The following is a 20,730-nucleotide window of genomic DNA, read 5'->3' as shown; positions in this document are numbered from 1 at the left end:
TAGTTATCTACTGTTTGCATGTGATGTCTACAATACTGATAACAGAGGAAATTACGTTCATTGAAACAGGTCAAAAAAGAGTTCCTGCATTTGTTTGTAGAGGTGAATCAGTTTTCTAGTTGATTTATTAGGTTTGTTCCTCTAAACATCACAGCCATTTAGCACTAATTGTTTAGTTTGTTTTGTACAAATACAAGTTAACACCCTTGTTGTTAAAGATACATAAAACTTCAGCAAATGAAACGTATGAAAAAGTTTTCACACAGCCTCTGGATGACAAGCAATATGAACGATGGATGGACACTGAAATATTTTAAAACAGTACCAATGGCCCATGCTTAAATATCTTGAGCTGCCAATCTATTTTATATGTTCATTAATTAGTAAAGTGCCGAACTCCATAACAGGCTTGCAATACCATATCGTATGGATTCAATATACTTTCAACGCTATTATCTCATTTCATTGAAGATCCTCTTGCCACTTTCATTTCACTTAAAAATATATTAACATACTAAAAGTAAAACCAATTCACCTTCATAAACTCTACATCTTAGTATAAAAAAATATACTCTAAAATGTTAATGTGTCACAGGGTTCATTAGTTAACCACCTAGTTAACAAAACACCAACAGCTCTTTCTGCTCAGGTTATTTCATATTCTTTCATATTCCATATCAGCTGTAAATATTTTAAACCAAACTCCAGAGCATCTTACTTTACTTGCCAATTTTAATAAAAACAGTCACAGTCCCAAACAAGGCAACACCCTGCCCTGTAAGTCTGCTTCTTGTATCATTACCCATCATGTTTATACAATGCATCATACTCCCCTGCTGGGGACAGAGCTCTTATACCTAGTTTCCTGAGAGGAAAAACAAGTAATATTACTGCTTTTGAGCAAATATGCTAGCGTTGGTGGAATTTTTGAGTATTTTATTCTTATGCTCTGCATCTTTTAGTATCTTCTTGTCGTTTTATCCAGCAGAAGTGGCAGACACTCTTATATTAGCTTATCAAAGCAAAAGTTTCCATCTTTTCCATAAATTTCCATCATTCCCATAGAGCAGAAGCACTTCTTGACTACACAGGCCATAGCTCTCAACCACCTTAATCTCTCAGGTCTCACTGTTCATATTATTGGGCCACTAATACCTTGAAAAGAAAGGTGATCCGTAAGGCAAAATAGGTAAGACTTATGATGTACTATGCATTGTGTGTGTGTATAGCTAAATATCTATATACAGAGAGAGTGTACTAAGGCACAAGAAAAAATGGAGTAAGAAAAATACGGAAGAAAAATATCCTCAATGGCCTAAGAGGATTATATCAAGAACAAGATAGAGAAGAAAGAAATACGAGAAAAGTCTTTAGTACACATCATATATTGAAATGGGACAGTGAGTACCAGTTGCCAGTCTAGTAAGCAGAACTTTACAATACCTCAAACTTAAATTGCAGAATGAAAAAAGAAAAATAAATTGTCAATATGCCTTTAGGTCTTGAATAATTACTATCTTATGACTGAAGGAAGGAGGAAAGTTTTGCTACCAGCTCTTCTCTATGGTTTATGACCAAAGTTAAATTAAGATTTAAAAAGACAAAAATTATCATGCAATACATTGGTAGCTAAGACAAAGATAAATATAAAAATAACCCCCAAACCAGCTATTTTTGAAAAAGAACTGTACATATTTAGATCAGATTAAGTCACTATTTTATTTTTTTCAGATAAGAGTACACAGAATGCAGGAAATATGCATAAAATGAAAAAAAAATAACTTTAAAATAAATGTTTTTTTAAAAAAAAAAAAAAAAAAAAAAAAGAAAAAAGGCTGAATTCAGCCTGACTACCCACTCACCCTCTGTTAAGTGATTTGTTCTTTATTAAGTGAGCGTCTGCAGAGGAAGACCAGTTGCAGCACACAGACACTTTGACCATCAGCAAAAGAGAAGTTGACTGTATCCATCCAGAGGGACTATCTGAAGATAGTGTTGAAAAGGGAGATAGCTTAAAATTCCTGAGTATCTTTAATTTGCATATATTTGTTAGCCATAAATACACACATGATAAATCATCCCTCCTACTTTGCTGTGTTCTTGAAACAAAATATTCTCCCTTCCAGCAGAGTTACAGAAAGTAGGCTTTGCCATGGGAGATCAGTAAGCATCAGTTTGTGTTGGACCATTTATTGCCTTTTACCAAAGAGGAATGCACTAGATCTTCACAGCTGTAAAACCTGTTGCCTTCTTTACACCTCACCTAATTTCCATAGGTCTGTTCTGAGTTTGCTCATGTCCTATGCATGTTAGCGCTACAATGAACTGTCTCTAGAGATAAGAGTTTAAGATACTTCCATTAAGACTTGCTTTCAGATTCACTCTATGAGATATTTCTCCACGTGAATTTATATGTGCCTTACATCACTTTAAAAGCATTTCAGTGTGGTCATCTTATTTAGTTTCTGTGCAGTTTCATGTTCTCATTTTTAGTTTTGTACTTCAGACTGTTAAAAATGGAAAGAAAAAAGGACAGACTTCAAAGAAGCCCTGAATTTCAGAAAACACTGTATCTTAACTCACTGCTTCCACAGGTACTAGTACTTTTGGTTTACAGAAAGTCTTCACCATATTTTGATTCTCTTTAAGTTAACAAGTTAAGCACAACAGTTACTTCTTTCTGCTAAAACTTTTTTTTGTGTACTTGACTTAATTTAGAGCTTGTGGAGAAAAGGTTAAGCTTGACGATTTCCAGTTGTATCAAGCTTCACATGAAATCTGAAGTTGGAAGCCTAATTTGTAATTTTATGAGTTTGTGCATGTATTAACAGAGATTAATCACTTTGGGGTCTAAAGACTCATTTATATCCACTTCATGATATAAATAGCTCTCCAGTCTTTCTATTAGTTGTACTGGTTGGCTTCCCCTTTTTTCCTCCATCACCAACTTCAAGTGTCACATCTTCATTACACAATCTATATCTAATACATGTACAGATCTTTTCTCTTACTAAATACACCTGTATAATTTCAGATCATATTTAGCTTTTTCTCCTAAACATATGCTTTACTTGTTCAGCACGCAGGTAACATCATTCAACTCACTTTTTCCATTAACACGCCTCCAGCTCCATATCTAGTCCAAATTGTCATTTGCATTGTTAGTGCTCTCCTGGACAAGCACAAGTATCTTCACCTACTTAAATGAGTGAAAACCTACTTAAAAGTGAACCTACTTAAAACTAAATTTTTACCTGACAATCTTGCCTTCAGGAATAGCCTTTCTACATCTCAGCATTATCTGATAGCTGAGGCTCTTCAATCTGATATTTTTCCCCCCTGAAGCCAAACATCTCAGCATCTGTCATTAAATCATTAACTCTTCAAACCTTCAACTTCCTTGGCTATGAGTATACTGATAAATTCTATTAAACAGATTATTGTACAAATTAGTTTGTTAATTACTTATATTCCCCCCTGCCCCCCACATCCTTTGAAAAAAGGAATTTACAAGAGGAATGGAGTTCTGTGAATACATGAGTAAAGAGATATTTAAGTCTGAAAAAAAATATTCTCAACTAAAAAGATTCATACAGTACTAAACAAATATACTCAACCATCTTTAAGGAATTCCTGCACGGCAGTTTCTCTTTTAAGGGAACTATCAGTTTTTAAAGTCTCTTGTGCAAACCACTTTTAGGTAGAGAATGTCACAAATTAGGTATGTTAACTAGCTTAGTTACAGATTACTAGGCTGTATGATCAGTCCTCAGTTGCAGACAAGACCCTGTTTATACAGTTCCACACTTCCCAAGCATGCTTTCTGTGCTTGGATAAAGAAATTAGTCACCTGTGCATTTTACAGCGGCACTTGAATTCAGCAGGTAAGAAGCTTATGCCATCACTGGCAGCCCTGGATGCCAGGACACTCAGGTAGGGAAGGTGGCAGGCATGGTTGGAGCAAGATCAGTGTAGCACTGGTCAGGAAGGGATGCGAAGCGAAAGGCAAGACATCAGCTGCCACCTCCTGGCTCAGCTCTCACCAGCACCACTGGATCCAGCAGCAGAGTCACTACTAACATTCAAAAGCAGTCAGCTGCAAATACAAGTTTATGGGTTTTAGTCCATTTCTTAAGAGACTTTAGAGTAAGAAACCAGTTTAAAAAGTAGAATCAACAAATAGTTCTGTTTTCAAGCCCATTAGGGAATGTCAAATTTGAAACTTCCCAACTCAGATTTCAAATTTCAGATTTCAACTTCCTTATTGAGCATTCTAAGCTTCTTTCAATAAATTGATAGCTGGTCTTTAAAGACCTGTGAGTCATTAATCAAAATTTCTGGACTAATGCTGGAAGCTGCAAAAGAGAACAACTGCCTACAGAAGTTGCTGTATTTCTCTTTTACTTTTCACTTTTACATGGAACAGACTTCCTCTGAACTCAGCTATGACTGCTGGAATAAAATTACATCACACTAAAAAACCAGCATGCTAAAAATATAACTTGTAGGTATAATCTTAATTATGCCTAGGTTAGAAAGATTTAGTAACCTTGGAGATAGAAAACAGTGTAGAAACGATTATTTTTAGCATCAAGGAACTTCTCCAAGCAACAATGCCACACAGTACAAAAATATACCAGGTCAGTATGTTCTGGAGATTTCAGATGTTTCATCCTCTTATGGCCTAAACCATAGTACTATTAAACTATATTACTCTGGAACAACTTTATGCTTTTTAGACTTCTGTTCCATATGACTAAACAAGTTATCCAGACATGCTAAGATGTAAGAGAACTTTAAGTATAACATCTTTACAAGTCAAAGCTAACTCAACACAAATAGCTTTCCACTTGTTATCAAGGGAACTATCCACTGTCTTCAAATTTAATTTGCCTCATAACTTGAGGCTACCAGACTGTAGTGACAGGCAGAAGCAGTCTCATCTAAGAGTGCTGCCGGAAAAAAAGAAAAGCTATGTCATTTGGTGCTACAAAATCATATTTGTGTGCTGACAGTCCTCCCCATGCTCCTCTTGGTTTCTTCTATTATGAATATTTCTATTATGTACATGTCAAACTGGCCTGCTGGAGCAAGCACAGCAGCATGCCAGCCTTTTCTACCTCCTCACTGGGTAGCGAGAGCAAATGCATGCCTGTGTGTGTTTGCATGGGACTGTAGAAGGAAATGACTGAAAGCACCGTGTGAATAGTATCTGTTAATAACAGATTATATATCTATTATATTAATAACAGCTTCACTTCTATTAAATGAAGTAGAAATTCTTCAATAATTGCTTGAGATCTGTCTCTCTCCCTGACTTGATGCCCTACCAGTGACATACACCTCATAGGCAAGTATCATTATCTTGTTAACTATGAAGAAAAGCTCATACGTACATAAATGTGCACAGCAAATTAAATTGAGTTTGAACACTTAGTGTCATAGGCAATATGAAAGCAAATATACTGAACACCCATTAATAAGATTTACCAGAAGGCCATATGCAGATATCTGTCATTAATATCCAATGTTTTCCAAAATGCCCAGATTTCTCATGGGTTTGTTTCCCCTCATGTAGTACCAACTCTTAGGTGCTAAACACACAGTAAGGTCTCACAATCCCAAAAGGCAGATTGCACTCTCCTCCACTAAAATCAGTGCAAGCAGGCTGTGAAAAAGTGAACAACCCTGAAAAATCCATATTTCAATTCTTCTCTGGAGTTGTGCCACTGCACACTGCCACATTAACCAGCACATGCTTTACCATAGTACGAAACCAGAGTTTAAAGACAGCTTGGCTTAAATGCAGGCAAAATTAAGTATTTAACATTGGAACAATAGGGTTCTTTGTGGCTGGGAAAAATGTTTTTTTCCCCTCCAAGTGTTGGCAGATTAGCCCCAGCTTATTCTGCTTCTTTTACTCTGAGCACTTTTTTTTTTCCTGTACTGTTTCAAAGAACAGTCTGGAATTCAGAGAACTGCATTACCTACTGCTGTGATACAGGCCTGCCTAGCATTATGAAATTGGAAAATGCATTTTCCCAAAGTAAACTCTCATTTAAACTTACAGAGATCCTGGAGTACCTGATGGGGGCTACAATAGCATGTACAAATGCAAATACTGCCAACCTCAATGTGTTAGTCTTTTCTTACATAGTTTCTTTGCTATTTTTAAGCCCCTCCCCTAGCATTCATTTTTTCCTTTTTCTTTTTAAGTTAAAGTTTCACTTCTTTTACTCCCTTCCTCCATCTGAAGCTTGCTCTTTCCCTTTTAAGAAGTCCTTCCTCTCACTTCCTAATATTATTCCTTTTCTTGGTATAATAATAAAAAATCTAATATTTTTACATTAAGCTATTTTATCTGAGTTTTTCATATGTTTCTTTTCTCTGGAGAAGACTTCTTACAATTGGTGTGCTTTTGTGTCTAAGAAATTCTAAACAAAATGCTGCTAAACTAAGTTTAAAGCATGAAGACTGGTTTTACTTTACAACAACCGTAATAACATCACTTGAAATTGTTCCCAGATGTAATCTGTAAGACTATGTTAAAGATGACAACATTTACTAATTAAAGTATGGCATGATTTATGTAGTAGTCTCTCATTGCTGCTCCTCAAAATGACTGCCTGTAACTAAAATTTGGCAATCCTTTTGCACATATTTAATATATTTTAAGACACAGTAGTGATAGCAGTGAAGGACAGCAGTGACAAGCTGAAGATCTACTGCAGAATGGGCTCATAAGTGCTCTTATCTCCATTTCTTATATAGCAAGATTTATATACAAAATACATTAAAAAGCTACTTTGAAATGATGGTAACAGCCACCTGCAGAAAACTAGCATTTACAGTCTTGATTTAGTTTTTGAAGTATTAGCATTCTAATAATTGCACTTGTTCAAACTACAGAACATAAGGTTTTGATCCTTATTGACAATTCTTTATTTGAAGAAGACATAAGCATGGTTTCTGATTTTATTTCCCCCCACTTCATCCTTTTAACCCCAGATTGACCCTATCTCAAATCGATTGCTCAGATGACTGTTCTTGACAAAGGAAAGTCAAAATACAAGAGTGCAGTATATATTTTGAAGATCTATTTTTTCTTTTATGTATATTTATACACACATCTGTACAAATTACTAATAAAAGAACTGTAATATGATTATTCCAGGTAAAGTTCATCACCTCTTTCTAATGGAAGTTAAATATTTGTCATCCATCCCTTAACTTTGATTTAATAAGGATAGCTTAGCCACCAGCATTAATTTATAGGAGGAGTAGACAAGCCCCCTCTCTGGTAATGACTGTTACCTCTTCAGACTCACCCAACTCTGTTCACAATCCCTTTATCTTCTTACTCCCATTTCAATGTATCTTTCCATGTAGTTTTCTGTGTCTTTATTTTACTCATGAACTTGTCAGCCAAGTAAATCTCGATGAAACTATCTTCCTTGAGCCCTTCCTTCAATCATCTTTTTAATAAGGAAATCTATAAATCTACCTTACCCTCCAACAAGCTGTTAACATGACTATAAAAAGAATAACTGAGGAGAAGACAAGCAACAAAGGAAAACCTGCAACACAAAATCTCAATGTCAAACACCCTCAGGCACTTCTCATTGAATCCTGGTCTTAATCCTTCAACGGCAATTCAAGAAGTCTGAGTTCAAGAGCAATTTGGGACTCCAGCCAAAATCCAGCACGAGTGAAAGAACACCCAGTCATTCAGGCAAGAGCTGAAAACTCAAAACAAATGGCAGCCAAGTCACCTCCCTTGAGTGCCACCACATAAGACATTAACTATATTAACTATGCTTCTGCACGGCCACTGAGGAGCAAGCAGACCAGCAGGCGCTGAATGCAGATAAACATTCAAACATTTAGAAGCTGAGGTTCACTAAGGTTCAGAGATATACAAGGAGTATTTCTCTGTAGACTACTTGAGATTCTTGGCAAAAGCCAAAAATCTGGGATCAAACCATGCTTTGATTGCCTGTTTCTTTAGTCTCCTAATTCAGGGTGTTTATAGACCTTAGTTTCTCCCACAGAAAAGAGAAAATAAAACAAGAAGCAAGAGAACATTGGGATTTGTTGTTACAAGACCACGAGTCTGTACCAGGCCTGTGGTTTCCTCAGAGGGAGGAAGAGGTGGGATTGTATTCAGGCACAGTGCACCCAAAGCACAGTGCCTTTCAGGGTTGCATGCACGTCCCTTGGTTGTCCTCACCATCACCAAAATGTTCTTTGTATTTTTTAATCAGAGCAGGATTTATGCAGTTTCTTGGAAACAAACATCCCTTTGGGACTGAAAGTACTCAGGGAAACTCAGACAGCGCTTGCCCAAGGCTGTGCACATGAGCATCTGAGAGTTAGCAGGCAGCATGCCCTGTGGGCTGTCCCTTATGTGGCCAAGCAGCAATGAATGGGTTAGAAAGGCATGGGAGAGATCTATCCTGACATATACTCTGAGTTTGTACCATGGCCTGCTTCTAAAAGATGTCCTGTGCAAATGGAAATAAAGTTAAAGAAAAATCTACAGATGCAAAGAAGTTAGAAATATTTCAAGAATTTTACTGCAAATATGACCATTTCTTTAAGGAAAGTAAACAAAAATTCTGTCACAGGTAGAATGACTTTCTAGCCTATCCAAATTTAGGCAGCTGTGGTGGCTTAAGGCTTTGAAATATAATTAGCAGAAAACATTCAAACAAAGAATTTATAAGCAGAGTGAAACCCAAGGTTTTCAGTTATTTTGAAAACATGTTGGTCATTGAATGCTAATTTACCACTTCGTGCAAGGTTTGTTTAGTTCATGCATTCAAAGCTTGTCTTTGACGTGCACTACAGCAAAAATACTTGTTTTCTTTGAGAAAGTAGTATAACAATTATGCATGTTCACCTAGTGATCACACTGCAGAAACAGGAACCTAAAAGTTCACAATGAAGTTCACCTAACCCATTTAAGCACTTTTAACATTTTTTTTTCCCCATTGCCAAGACTGCAGTATTCTTGTTCTAGACTGAATGCAATGACAGCTCACTTAATCTCCAGAGATGTTTGTATAGCCTCATTACTAAGCCGCTGATTTAAAGTGTCAAGGTGACATTGCACATGTCAGTTAAAGTTTTAACTAATCCAACAAACTAATTTTTTAGACATAATTTTGAGATTAAAAAAATGTCTTCACTAACACATTATAATAAATATTTAGAGCTTTATCAGAGCATTTGCTCCAACAGAACTTAAATCTCAACAACTTTATAGAGGCAACAGCCCTCCAGCAGCAGCTCTCCCAGCAGGGTGACACCAGGTTCAGGCTGCCAGCACCACAGCAGGAAGAGCTTGAGCTGCAATTAGAAAGCAGGGCTGGCTGCCTGGGGCTACAGGTCTTGGGTATCTTAATTGCATGGGGTACATTAATAATTCCACTATTTAAATGCCTTGGCTAGCATAAACAGCACTGGCACTTACAATACTTTACTTAAATAGTGTTTAAATATAGTAATATTGCTAAAGACCTGGTTTAAAGGTAACAATATAAATATTGATTATAAAGCTCTTAAAGCACTTGAGAGCTACCCAAACACTGATCAACATTCAAACAGCAGAACTGTTCACAATACAGAGTACTGATTAGATAAGGAGATAGGTAAACAACTACCAGGAAATCCTTGGTTATATAAAGCCACTAGCTGAAATAAGCTATTGTACGTGTAAATAAAACATTGATGATAAACAGAATTCATCAGCAGTCAATAACGTAGATACATTCTACATATTTTCAAAAATCAGTCCATAGTTAAACAAAGAGTCATCACTATCCTGTCTACCTGCCCTGCTCCTGCAGGTACATCAGCCATTTTCAACAGAGGTGTGTCAGTGCTTTATGCAAGCTTTTTAAGTTGTAGGAGCTGTTTACGTGTACTGGCAGGCTGGCTTCAGACTCTCCACAGCTGCAAAGCCACAAACCCCTTATATCCACCTTGGGAAAAGCATTTCCCCTGCAAGCAAAACAGTTGCTCTTTCCCTGGGGGTGGAATTGCCATTCCTGACTGTAATATTTCCCCCCCACACACAACTTGCTTTGGCCAGTCTCTCTCATGACTTCACTGTATTTACAGATGCTGTTGTATGCACCTCACCTGAGTTAGGCCTCATTATGTTAGCTGTAATTACTGTGAGCCAGCCTCCTAGGCTGCAGGATTTATGTGCACCTTCACCCCACAGTGGGGATTGCTGAAGCAGAGCAGGGTTTTCCTCGTTCTGAGGATGATACCACACTGCCACCCTCAGCAGGAACAGCAAATCATCATTAATGCGAGCATTTTCCTCCTTTCAAAAAAAGAGAGCCTCAAGTGATCTTGATTTCACTTTGTGAGACATAAACCTGTCTCCCATCCACTGTGTGTTGCTATTACAAGCAGCGTCGCATTTGCAGGAAATAAAAAGTTGAAGCACCTACACCAGTAGTTTGCAGTGTTCTGCTGAGGCTCCTCTTTGGATACAGGGAGACAGTATGTAAAGACAGACTGACAAACAATTACAATGGTAAATATTCTTAATGAAGAAGTCTGATATGTCTTTTTCATAGATATACACTGGCTGAGAAATCAGAACCAAGTAACTTTCATTTTCCCCACTGGATATAAGCATATCAAAACAGTCTACAAGAACCACTTTTGTATAACATATCTGATTTTAAAATGTTACAGTTCATGTTTTGCTGGCATACTTAATGGACACTTTAGCTATCATTACCCTCTATAATTTAAATACTTATATATTTTCTTACCTTTAAGGCAGCTCTTGAGTCGGTTCAACATAGTACCTGTTTTAAAGTATCTACCTTGGAATCAATTGTGATTTCTCACTCACTCAAGTTTGTGTGATCGGCTTAAGAAATACAAAACCCATAATTTCAGAAACACTTGGGAATAGCTTTTACTTATATCAAGACCAGATCTTCTTCTCTGTATAATCTGTATTCCTTTAATCAATTGATCATGTTCAGGGTATAAAACAGTACAGTCCCCATCTCCTGTCCATGTTTATGTCTGCATTTGCTCAGTAACAAACATTATATACCCTTCAAGAAGACGATCACAGAGATGTAACAGCATCAAGGTGGTAATTCTTGAATAAAGGTGACAACATTTTTTTTTTTTTTTTATCTGAACCCACATTTTCATTTTCTTTTCACATTTGTCTGAAAGTGACCATGAAAATAACATCCTAGAAGAAAATTTCACAAATAGTACTAACTGACTATACAAAACTAATTAGACTAGAATTGCAACTTGAGCCCAAACCCTCACATTTTATATATATTTTAGGCTTACGGTGTAACATATTAATATATTGTAAATAAATTGTTTTCCTTAACATTTGCTATTTTATATGGTTGGCAGTAGATGAATTCATTTAAGTAAATTTTACTCACAGAAAGCAAACAGTATTCTACATTATTTTACCTCCAGGAGGCAAATTCTCAAATTTTTAGGTCCGTAGCTACTCAAAGTAGTTGCAGATAATATATTTCAGTACACAAAATACAGAAGAACATCACATGCAGAATTGACTTAGTACAACTTTAAAAGTTACCCTTATTTTAAATTTTAGCTTTTCCAAGTGCTAAAGGTGTACATTGTTTTCATTTTTAATAAAATTCCCAAAAAGCTTTAGTTTACTTCAGAGATAAAACTGATGCTTCTTCAAAAACATCAGCACATTAGCTATTGAAATTATATTTTATTCTCTTGACAGTGTAGAATTGACATTATGTAATCACACTGTCATTACAGACCTGACAAAATCTTAAATGTTTTATTTCACTAATCCTGCAGTTTTGAGTTTTCAATCTAGTTGTTTAAGGAAATAAAATATATGTCATTGCCTACACACATTAGCCTCAAAGTTCCCAGTAATTAATTTTGAATACACTAATTTGACAGATGATTAGTTTCAAATTTATAGTGTTATTCAAAAATAAACACAGAAGGGAAAAACAGATCTTTCAGTATCCTGCCTTCTTCCCAGAAGAAAGTTGGAATCCTGAACTTAACCTTATCTGGCCTTTAAGGAGCACAAACTTCAAGAGTTGTTGCCGATACCCCAGTTGGGACAAAGCATCAGCACAGAACCCAGACCCCTTTTTAGACACCAGCTATGGGCCAAATACAGGAGCTGGGCTTTCATAATCTCGCTCCTCATAATTTAGGTACAAATAGTTTCCATTTTCCAGCTGTCTACTCTCATCCCAGAGCCAAGCATCAAGGCTTGTTTTTCCTCTGAGGTGAATACACCAGCTATGGGTATTTGGCCAATATATGCTGTTTTTTAGGCTCCCCCTTCAGTGCAGCACTGTAGTATTCCCATAGTCTGGAAATGGAATTGTAAAATTATCTGTATACAACTTTGTTACACCATAATGTAAATTAGACCAGGAGTTTAACAGTAATTCTTCAACTTGAGGTATTAAAATTTCAATGCAACTTTGCAAGCCTTTAATAAAATACACTTAAGAGCAGAAGATAAAGAAAATGCAGGACAAACAGTACTGTAGAATAATAAGAAAACACCAGGAGTGATTAGGCTGGGAAAAAACACACCTTCTCCTCCCTTCCTCCCTGCCTCCCCCCCCCCCCCCCAAAGAAAAAACAAAAAACAACACCCAAACCTATATTTGGAATAAATAGTCTTAAGCTAAAAATACAAATACTTTCAAAAAATTTGTGGCTGACAGCTACAGTTCAATTTTTAGATGATATTTTTAGTCTTTTACCAAATTTAAGAGTACATATACAGCTAAAGGTATGCTTTTTAAACATGTAAGTGATGTGTAATGTGAGCATTGCACATCCCAAGGAAGGTTCATTTAGTAGGCTTGAACTTCATTCTCTGCCGAGTTTTCTCCGCTGAGTTCAATAAAACAGACACTGAAGATAATTCACTCCATTTCCATCAATTACTGTATGATTTTAAATTCATGTGACACCTAAGACCACTGTAGACGTTGACTCACATTAATTTCTACTGAAAGATTTTAGTACATGTATATCTAACTCCTTTTAAACTGCCTTTGGCATTTTCTGTTCTCAGAATTATTTTTTTATTCTAGTTTAATAGATCGGACATATTATATATATATTTTTTGAATTAAAGTAACTCCACATGCATTCTTGAGGAAAATTGAAAGTGATTTGAACATAATTATACATTTCTCACATGGTCTTTTGGCAATTTAAAACACTTTTGCCTTGAGGATAATAGAGATAACAGTTTCTCCTGTGGAATTAAGGTCCATTGTTACCCAGATTAAAGTTTTGCTTCTGATTTAAATAGGAACATGCGGAAGATGTGGAAGTCCTCTGTATTGACCTGAAGTTCAGATACATTAAAACATGACAGAAATCTGTCAGATCCTTTTACGGTTTTTTAAAATATGGATATTTAGGTTTAGGATTGTAATCTAGCCTGATACTCTGTACTTATTTCATTCACTTGTGAGCTAGCAGCATAGCCTGTGATTTCAAAAATCACAGGAATTGAGGCATAATTTCCATCCATTGCACAAGAATCTGAGAAAGACAGAACATCATGATAGTGATTTCTTTATACAGATCTGAAACTATCAATCTGAATAGCTCCAGGAATGCAGAGACATAAGTATGCCCCAGTGGTTTAAAAAGAGACTCTTATGATGTTTTTCTAATGAAGACAGATCTCATCTGAGATTTTTCCACTGCTGTGTTGCTTTAACACTGCCTAGGCTATATCACCCTGCTTATTGCAAACTATAGCAGACATTTAATGCTGAATGGATTGTCTGTGTCCTCCCCAGAGGACTACGGAAGCATCTGGTGAAAAGCGTCAGCACTTTTGCCCAACACTTTTCCACAGGCAGGATTCAGCATGAGTACTACAAGTGCAGTTGTGTGGCACTGAAGTATACCTCTAGCAAATCATGTACTTGAGGAACCTGCTGCTCCAAACTTCCATAAAGCCAAGCTTATGGATTTATGGATTTATTTCTCTGTGGTCTATGAATTTTCCCCTAACAAAGCTTTTTAGAGAAATTAAGGAATTTTATTTTGAGGTTAAAACGAATTTTCTTTTCCTGGAAATCCTGCTATAAACTGACAGCCTTACAAAGAGTTATTCCCAATCAAAAAATAATGTTGTCATTGCCTACATTGGAAAAGTTTAACTTCACCAGCTATTGGCCTAAATACACAGTACGGCTTAGAATTTCTACATCATGGGGGGTCATACACAGCATATTCATAATGCAGACAAAAGCAAACATTGCATTTTAATTTGATAAACATCCTTTAAATTACAATCATATATTTAGTAGGCTATTGTCTTATTATTCTTCTTGTATGCTTTCATAAGTGGAAGTCTAACAAGCACCTGTTAGAAACAGTCTCCACATTCGTAAGTAAATTTTAAAGTAAACACTGTTAAACACCTTTTCTGTTTATAAATAGCCTAACTCTTAATAAATGGTACATTAAGAACCAATTAAGAACACAAATAGGAGTTTGATTATGGGGTAGTGCACAGCCAGCTTTAGAAACAAAATTTGTGTGGTTCCTCAATTTGCTTTTCAAACTTGGGAGTACATTAGCAGTTGGAACTCATAGCTCATGCTGAAAATAAAGAAAGAAACAAAATAAGTTTTTTATTCCTTGTAAAAGAAACAAGCTTCTACGTGATCTTCTCAACATCATGTCATGTGTTGACAGATTACAGAGGTATAAACTAAATTGTAAACAGATGGACCCTTGGGGCATATAATCACAGCACAGTGCAACCCCATTTGAGCTGGAAAACAGTATTTTTTGTTAAAGCAGCATTTCAATATTATGTCATCAATCCTTTTCATCTTGCTCAGATCACACAGCAGGTAGGGCTTAAGAAGCGAGCCTTTGATGTATAGTTCTTAAGTTTTTAGCATGTCTCATACCTGCGTAGCTGATGATAGAAAGTGATCATGTACAGTCATGAACATTGGTGGCATCTTTAGGTAGACAGAGCATAAGCAGGAGAGCGCAGAAAGCGTCACTTCTAAGAACTACTTTCATAAAGAGTAGGAAAGGTTCAATAACCACTCCAGCTTTGGGGAAGAAAGGTCAACCATTTTCCAGTGATTTGGCCATTACCACTAGGACTGCATAACAGCAACTCAGTGAACTTGTTTGGCCAGACAGTTCCCACGTCTGGTGCCTCACACCTCTTCCTGGTTCTACTTACAGCTGAGGTTTCCTACCTATACTCAAGTGTATTTATCATGGCCCAGGCTAGAGACGTTATAATGATGATGTAGTGCATTAATATCTATACAGTTCCCTGCAGTAATGGGGATGGTGAAAACTGTGTCTTGATGTTTCAGCAATGCACTAGCTTGAGGCTTTTTAATCGATAGCTGAACAGGTACATTCTGCTCACAATTAAAAATGAGCATTTTGGGCTGGTAAAAAAACCTGTCAAGCCAGCAAGACGCATCACAGCCAGAGGCTTACACATTTCCACTGCCCTAATAAACTGGAAAATTGTATATGATGCAAGGCTAGCACAAGCCTGTCTGTTCTTGACAGAATCAGTTAATCCACCTGGCCTTTCAAGCATTGACAGAATCATACAAAGAAAAATCAATTACCCGAGATAATCAAATCCAGTGTCTTCATTTCAGCTCTTTCACTCATTTCATCTAATTCTTAAGTATTGACATTATTCTGGGCATAATGGAAACATAAGTACTTCATTAAAGCCAGCACCTGGACATACTCAATAGTGTAGCAAGAGCTAACAAAGCTATGCCAAATACATCCTTACTGCTGTAAAGCAACTGACAAGTAATACAACCCAAAATATGTGCTTTTCAAAACAGCCTTTAGAGAAACAATGGTTTCAGGTGAAGTTGCCTTGCCCTTGGGGTGGTATCCCCTTGGAGTGCTTTGACACTACTTGTGAGGAGTAAAGGTTAACAAAAGTGCCAGAATGCTACAACCTGAGCTGAAGGTGTTCACATGTGAGATGCATCCTGGCTGCAAATAGTGGCATCCATTGAGGTAACAGAACCACAGTGCTCCAGGCTGAAAGGCAGGGTAGTAGAGCCCCAACTTCAGTAAGAACATTTCAGCATATGAGTAATCCTACAAGAGGTCGAGCGAACATTAAAGCAAGCCATTAAGCCCCAGTGACTTCAGTGAAACACAGAGGTGAGAAGTGAAATACAAAGTTTGCTTGACAAGTAAAAGCTTACTGAGAGCAGAGAAATTTCAGTCCTAGATAGGTCTAAAACAAAATGTTGAAAACATCCAATACTCAAACAATGATTGTGTTGTGTGTCTCTTCCTGCAGGTAACACTCAAAAATTCCTTTCTGTATGACTGGTCAGCAAGATACAAAAGGGAAGACTGAATTCTTACATTTTGAACTATTTTCTATTTCCTTTATTTTCACTCAAAGTGGAACAGTTGCAGAGTACGTGGCCTTCAGGTCACTGAGAATTATAATAATCACTTCAATGCAACTATTCATGCAGTCTGTACTAGGTATAAGAATTTAGATTTTCAGGGTCTATACTCAAGTAGGAATGTTTGTCCATATATTTTAGGACACTAACTGACTCTCCCTCTATTTCCAATATATAATAACCAGAAAACTTTTTCCTAAAGAATTCTAAAGATGGAGGATGTTTTATTGTGTTATTTGCATCCATTCCATTACACTCACTGGGGCACTCTATAATGAAAGAGTAGTTCATAGTAATATCAAATATTCTCCAATTAGCAGATTTTGTAAGTCCTCAACATCAGTATTACATATTGGCTCATTAAAGTTGAAAGATTTAAATCAGTTCTATGTGTCACTGGGCATTCTCAGACTTTTTTGTTTTGCATTTAGCTTAGGTACAGAATTATATTATTTGGTCTCACTTTCAGGTCCTCACAAATACTGCTTTTATTCAGGACTGGCTTAGTTAGAATTCCAAGCATTTACCATTGCATTAACATCTCAAGAATGATACTAATGAAATGTTAATGTAATTAAAAATGGGGATGTTCTGGTTTATGATACATCACTAAGTATTTCGTGTATCAATCTGATTAAATGATGATGATATTGGCTTATTTATAAGGGTAATCTATTCTTGAGCAAGCAGTTCAAGCAATTAAAAACCCATAGCCAGCCTGCTGATCACAATTTAATACATCTCCAGGATTCTCAGGGATATTAGGATTTCACTATATTTTCTATTATTCTTAGCATGACAGCTATTGAAAGTCATTACAGATTATAATGCTTTTTAATCAGCAATGCAGATTACAACAACCCCTGAGGTTGCTATTTATAATGAAAAACTACTAAAAAACAACTTACCTGATACGGATGCAGAGGGCTAAATGTGTAGAGTTAGATGATTTCTTACTGTGGATAGCCAGATTTTGTGTGTGCTCTGAAACAATTTCATTAGTCTTTACCAGCCTGAGGATGGAGTCAGCTGATTTTCCCAGCCTATGAATGGCTCTATTCAAAGACTTGAGCTTTGGGTTAATAATTGAGCCGTCCTGCTCTGGGACTAACTCAAGGGCAGGTGACAGGGGTTTGGCACCTCAGAGGTCCCACTGTTACAATGGGAAAGGGCACGGGCTTTGCAGAAGGAGGGAGCACAGCCCTTGCTGATGGTGCAACAACCACAGGCACTCTGACCTGCCTAATCCGGGGTTAGACAAACCAACATGAACTTTAGTTTTATATTAACAGACTTCATTGACAGCCTAAAACCTTATGTTGGTTTGTCTTGGGAACTGAATTCATTTTTAAGACTGTCATTTACCTGCTTCTCTCCAGCAGACACCGTCACACTGCTCATGGCCTGGGTGCTATTTCAGGTGATCTCAAGTCCCAGTGGCAGCTACTGCTCTGTGTTCTTCTCTGGAGGGAATGCACACTGCACGGGGTTGTCAAATGCATCTCAACTGCCTTGATGTCTTTTAAAAAGCTTGAAAGTCAGACAGGTGTCTATTTTCACTTCCTTGAAAGTGGATTACTTTTCAGATTTTTCCATTTGAGTGTTGACAACTGAAACAGCATGCTTCAAATTTTCAGAGACTGTTTTCATCCTATTTAAATTATGACCTTTAGTTAGTGGGAACTCGAAATAGGTTTTAAGATTTAGATGGGAGAAGTTCCCTAGAATTTTCACAATTTCTGATACTATCCATTAGATATAATCTGTTCTTGGAGTACTATTGGGAATAATAAACATCAGCGTTGTTTCTATGCCAGTTGGTAATAGAATAGTCTTTAAGGCCATTTTCTCAGTTCTAATGCTATGAAATGCCACATGGGACCAAGTTTGCTGATTCTCCTACTTGCAGCTGCTCTGCAATAGAAACAATCAGGGATTTTTTTTTTTCCCCACTGGGTTTCAAGCTTTCTGCTTGACTGATAAAAGACAAACACTAAACATGTTACAGTTAGAGTGTGTTCAAACAAGAGATATGATGGGGGGGGGGGGGGGGGGATTACCCCAGAGCAGGCACACTCAGCACATATTCTTGACTTATAATTGGATCAGCGTTCAGTTTTTTTGCAGAGAATGTGGGATTTTACATTTCTAATTTCTCCTGCCCACAGATGCAGTAATAAATAAGGGCTTTAGGCAATAACAGTAACAGAAAGGCACAAAGCAGCAAAGAAATACGCTCCACTTTGCCAGAGATGTGCTTTTCCTTTCTGGGCGCCAGCCCTTTCCATGTCATGTACCTTGGGGCGAGCTTCCAGAGCAGCAACAGCAGGCACGTGGTGTCAAAGCAGCCTCCTATAATGAGGCATCACTTGCCATTTTATAGAGAAAGTAAAGAAAAAGCAAACAACACATGCCTACTGAACTGAGACCAGCACACACTAGAGAAAGGGAACTAAATCTGAAGGTACTTACTGCTGGAAGATGCAGGGCTGGGATCTCTCAGACTTTGCCTTTATCATCAACATCAAAAAAAAAAAAAAACAACAATGCTAGTGATTGAAACTGCAGTTGTCAAAACCATCTCTCCTCCACAGCTTGGACCAGCAATACCATATTTTGGTACTGCTGATAGTGACCCTGTCAGGAAGGATTTCTTTTGCTCTTCCTTATATCTTAACTGCAGGCAGTGGCTTCTGGCATATCAAACTGACAGAATTTACCTCCCCTAATACAGCCTGGTGTGGGAATTTCATTCTCCAAGTGTTTTCTTTCATCTTGTGCTGCATGGAACAGCGTTACCCCAAAGTGATACTTCTGGGCACATGCAGGCTGCAGACAGCTCCAGAGGTAACAGGTCAGAAAGGAAAGCAATGGCAAAACCTTTTTTTTTTTTCCTTCCAGTCACTGCTGGAAAGACTCAGTGTTACCTGAAACCTCCAGAACATCTCTACATCAGATGGAAAAGAAGAATGGAAGTTTCATCCCATGGTAGCTAGGGTGCAACTATTGCAAGAAGGAAAATGAGAAAATAAGTTTGAGGCAGTAAGTTTTATGCAAGCTTTGGTACAGGGCCACAACACAAGCAGCATGCTGGGAAGTGCTGCCCTGACTCTTTTGGCAGACATCCCTCACCAATTCTCCCCTCTAGCACAGTTTACCCAAAGCCCACTAGAAACTGAACAAGGCGAGAGCAAGCAAAGGAGTGGCAGTAGGAGGACGAGGCTGCTTAGAGGAACCTACGAGTGCGTGTGTGTGCATGTGTGCGTGCGTTAAGCCAGTGCTAGTAGGGGGGCCCCCCTCTCCCAGCGCCCACCCACCCCCGCTGGCCGGGGGCGGGCTCGAACCCGCGGCGCGGCGGCCCCGCACTCCGGGCCGGCCGCCGGGCTGCACGGAGCCGGCCGCAGCGCTCCGTCCTCCGCCGCCCTGCCCGCAGGTAAGGCGCGCCGGGAGCCTGCCCCAAGCGCTGCTCCTTCCCCGGGGTGCTCTGCCCTTCCTTCCCTTCGCATTCCTCCCCCCTTAGATTATTATGGTTATTTTTTAAGTGTTATTCCCCCCTCCCTTAGGTATTAAGATGCATTCTGCTGGATTAAAAACAACAGCCAGAATAACTCAAATTGCCATTAGGAAGATAAAACTAAGAACTGAGGAGTGATTTATGCCCGTTCTCCCTCCCTAGAAAAAAAGCTTACAAAAACTTGTTTTAAAAATGGTGAGTGGCATATGGGGAAGCATCTCCAGGAAGGTTAATTCAGGAGCCAGCTTCCATCTTTCCTCCAACTCACCATGAAATCTGTGTGGCTCACCTCAAATCAATATGCAGATCGACAGTGTGCATGTGCTTTAAAACGTGTGCCATATCTGAAGGAAAACAATTTGTTGATTAAACCGGTTATTGAGTCATGATGGAAGGAAATATTTGAATTAAATGAAAGCATTTCTTTAGCACACTTCCTAATTATAAAAATCACCCACCTATACACAATTTCAGTGTCTATTCAAACTTTATAAATAGGGTTCTTAAAGGTTACTTTTTAGCATTACAACTCTAGGTAATTCTAATGACTTGTCATAGAATAAAGCTAATGCAGTATGTACTTAAAGAATAGGAAGACCTTGAAATAGTTACACACTTAGCCACGTGGGAAAAATCAGCCAAATCCATATTAGTGGGGAAAAAATCCAAAATACATGTTTTATTGAAAAATACCACATACTGTCAAAGTCCCTTTCGTGATTTCCCCTTAGA

Source organism: Aythya fuligula, chromosome 7 (genome assembly GCF_009819795.1).
Source record: "Aythya fuligula isolate bAytFul2 chromosome 7, bAytFul2.pri, whole genome shotgun sequence".
Lineage (NCBI taxonomy): Eukaryota > Metazoa > Chordata > Aves > Anseriformes > Anatidae > Aythya > Aythya fuligula.
Note: the sequence above shows the minus strand (reverse complement) of the source record.